This window comes from Photinus pyralis, unplaced genomic scaffold (genome assembly GCF_008802855.1).
Source record: "Photinus pyralis isolate 1611_PpyrPB1 unplaced genomic scaffold, Ppyr1.3 Ppyr1.4_LG7, whole genome shotgun sequence".
Taxonomy (NCBI): domain Eukaryota; kingdom Metazoa; phylum Arthropoda; class Insecta; order Coleoptera; family Lampyridae; genus Photinus; species Photinus pyralis.
The window spans coordinates 10,136,362-10,140,488 of NW_022170738.1; positions in this window are offsets into that span (position 1 = coordinate 10,136,362).

Genomic DNA, 4,127 nt, shown 5'->3' on the forward strand with positions numbered 1-4,127 from the left:
AAATGAGCGATTTTATACTTGTTAGCTACCTTAAGTGCCGAGGAACGGGGCATTTGTATCCATCTTGACTAAAGCAAAACTTCTAAAAATTTTCGTCTAGTATTAAGGAACACTTCTATAGACTCGATTCTTTTGACTTTTGGCAGGTTCATCAATTTTATAGACTCTTAAAAACACTTTAACATTTGTAAAAGCTCGTAAAAGTTCGGATTTTAAGTAGAGGAAACAGTGTCAAAGATTCTAAAGGTTTCTAGAGACTCTTTGATGCTCTTGGAAAAAAGAGACTTATTTAGCACACCCATTAACACTTTTTTTTATTATACCTGAAACACAATCTTCGCTTGCACACTGAAATGCGTATGAAATCGGGCCTTTAAAACACAAGTGCTTTAAAGGTTGCTAAGTATTTACTTCAAATATGACTTATGAAACTGTCATCTCGGGTTAAAGTAAAAAATCTTCTTAGGTCGCTTTGTGTAAATGCAAAAGATTCTTTGGCTTAATCTATCTTTTGTTTAAAGCTTTCACAAATACGTGTAATTCTTCTAATCGCACCATTGTTTGAAGTTTTGAATGAATGCACCAAAGGATAGAGATACCTTTGATATTTTCTTCATATATGTCAGCATTATTGATGCATTTAGGACTTTGTTCGTAAGATGCTTCCTATTACCTAATCCACGATAACAACTTTTCATATTCTTTATCTTAGACTTAATATTGGATTTGGATTTTGCATCTACCAACTTTTCTTCTGCCTCTGAAATAAGTCATTGAATAGACGGTGTATTATCTCTTTCAACCGAAGTCATTTTATATACAAAGCCGGTGATTTTTATAAGCAAGTCAAGTGACATTTCCATGGCAATCCTGGAATTACGAATAAACATCCCACTGAATTACACATGTATTATGAGTTCATCTTATTTCCCTTAGTTTTAAATTATTGCAGGTATAACAAAACATACTATAAGAAACGCGTGTATAATTGGTCTTTAAAGCACTTGCAACGTTTAAAGGTGCTCCGCTACGCGTCGTGCCATTATATACTTGTCTCTTAATATACCGTTTAAGTGTTTAACTACTCTGCTGCTAAAAGGTGCAGTTAGTTATTGATTGTTTTGCTGTAATCAATCTTTGTTTCGGGAAATTTAATTACAGTAATAGTTATTTACATAACAGTCAGGAAACTGCCGCACTTATATAGAAAATAATTAAAATTTGATGGGCGTTAAAGTGTTGGTGCCGAGTACTTTTATTTCCGAGGCAAGTATAGTCTCATTTTACTAACGAATTTTCAAGTGTTGTATTCCATTTTTATCGAAATCGTCTTTTTTGTATAAAATTGAACTTGTTATTAATGTGTCAGTTTTGACAGGAGTCTAGTAAAGTGACAGGAGGCAGGAAAAGTAGTTAGGTAATGTGTCACTGCTACTGTCATGAAAAAAAAAACAAAAATTCGAGTGGATAAAAATTGTGGGCTCTTTAACCGTGATCACTTCAACCGTAAGGATAGATAAACTGAAACAGATGATTGTGCATTCTAATGACATCTGTCATTCTTATTTCAAATGTCACGCGAAGCACGATATAAAATGACGTTCACAACATATCACAATGCTGTTTCTATGGAAACGACCGCGACGGCAAAACCTAACCTTGCTATTTTTGACGTCTAGATTAAATTCAGAATGGTCATAACTTTTACTTTATGGCTTCTGCTATAAAATAAAGTTCCGGCCGCTCCTGTTACTTTTCCGGCCGCACCCGTGACCCGTCACATTAGTAATAATGATTCCTGTCATCACTGACAGATTGACATTAATCAAAAGTTCTAATACAGGGTGTCCCGTGACTCGATGGACATAACTTAACACCATTTTCATTGGCCAATTTTAAATCGAAATTCCAGGCAGTATTAAATTTAACAATAAATGGATCTAGGAGACCATGTAATTGTTTTGTCATATTGTGTATGGTGACATCGTTTATTCTTTGACCTTGTAATTTTAAGATTAGATTGATATGGCTACGTGTTCAAATCAAGAATATGCGAATTTTATTTACGGATAGCGGAAGTGAGGGAATATCAGCGGAGATTTCTTGATCAAAGACTACCTAATAGGCTAGTGACTATATATCAATTTAATCTTAAAAATTAAAATTATAACGTCAAAGAATAAACAATGTCGCCATAACAATATGACAAAACAATTACAGGGCCTACTAGATTGATTGAGTTTTGGACAAAAGTGTATAAGGGAATTTCGACTTAAAAGTGACCGAGGAGTATGGTGGTAAACTATGTCCATCGAGTCACGGGACACCCTGTATATGAAAATTGATTAAAAATACGATTTAGGGTAAAATTTGATACAAAAATCAGTCAGTAAAATGATATTACTTGACTAAGAAAAGTGCTGGGCTCCAAAGCTTCAATATTTCCTCTCCATTATAATCATTTTTACTGACTTTTATGTACATAACTCATATGTTGGGATCTTTACCTCGTTTATGTTTACACTTTGCCACCTAAGCAGGAATTTGAAGCTAGAAACATTTTTAGGAACGTTTTTTTGCTACAACAATCTTTAAAAAAACATTTCGGAGCCACTAGGGTCCTAGGAAAGTTTCCAGGAGTCTCCTTTTAAAGTTAAGACATTCGCGATTATTAGCCTTTAAGGATTCAAGGTCTTTCTAAAATTTTCTGACGTATTCTACAATTTTCGAGTTTCTCGAGTTCAGCATGAAGAATCTTTAAGTTTCGAAATCTGTAGGTAAAAGCCTCTAAAAGGCTATTATTGCTATTAAAAGGTTTTTCAAACAAGTTCTGTAAGCCTTCCGTCAGCCTTTTATCAGTCTTATAAGTGGCCTTTCTTTAAAACCTTTAGCAAGTGCTTGAAAGCCTTTTAGTCGCTCTTTAACAGTAAGGATAGATAAAGTGATCGCTTTAACCGTAAGGGTAGATAAAGCAAAACAGATGACTGTGCATTCTAATGACATCTGTCATTTTTTTTAAAATGGGACGCGAAGTACCATATAAAATGAAGTTCAGAACATATGGGAATACAGTTTCCATGGAAACGACCGCCATTTCAGAACCTTAGCTAAAGTAAAAAATAAATAAGGTACCTAATACATGCCATAGTTAAAATATCTCTTTATCGTCTTGTGTAAAAAATAACCTATTAATTCCCGAATAGCCGTTAAAACGCTTTACAAACTATAAGGATATCTAAGTGCGTTTACGGATCTTTAGGATTTTAGGATCTCCCAGATACTCGAAGAATCTTTTAGAGGCTTTAAGAGCTCTTAATTGGCTTGACGATCTTTAAAAAGTACTTAAAATGCCTTAATTACGCTTCATTGTGTTTAAGAGGTTGGGCTTATGAGCCCTTAAACGTTTTTACTGGTCTCGAAGGGGTTTCTAGTTCGCCTAAATGCTTTAGGGTCTTTATGAGGCTTTTAGTATCTCAACAGCTGAACTTTAAAAGTATAAAAGTAGCCGATTTTTGAAATAATTTCTTAAGAGCCTTTGGTAGGGTCGCCAAGATTCACGAGGTTTGTTTTACGGCCTTTTTTATTAATCTCTAGAAGGTCAGAACTTTTAAGCATCCTCGAAGGTTTTTAATAATCCTTAAGGGCCTTGAAGAGCGTTATAAGTTTGTGATTTTAGATTCTTGAACACCGTTATGAAAGTATCTTCAATACTTTCCGAAAGCCTTTACGAATTGATGGAGAAATTGGGAAGAATTTCGAATATATTTTGAAAACATTTTAGAGAAAAATTGTAGTTTTAAGATTTTGGAGACTTTCAAAAGGGCAGTTTCAAAGGAATGCTGAAAAGATAAATTTAAAAGGTATTCAGGAGGAAGTGGCCATGAAGGGAGACACATTTTCTGTAAGACTAGTGGATTTTGAAAAGAGTAAGATGCAGATGTTTGAAATCAGGTGGGTAATCACCTTTTTGGAGATAGTGATTAGACCTGGAAAAATGTTTATAAACATTTATTTACTTACAAAATAAAAATTACAAAAATATTTACATAATTAAAATTAAAATCGAATAAAATTAGTCTTAATAGTCTTTAAGTTATTTACAGAACGAATGTACACGTAAAACATCA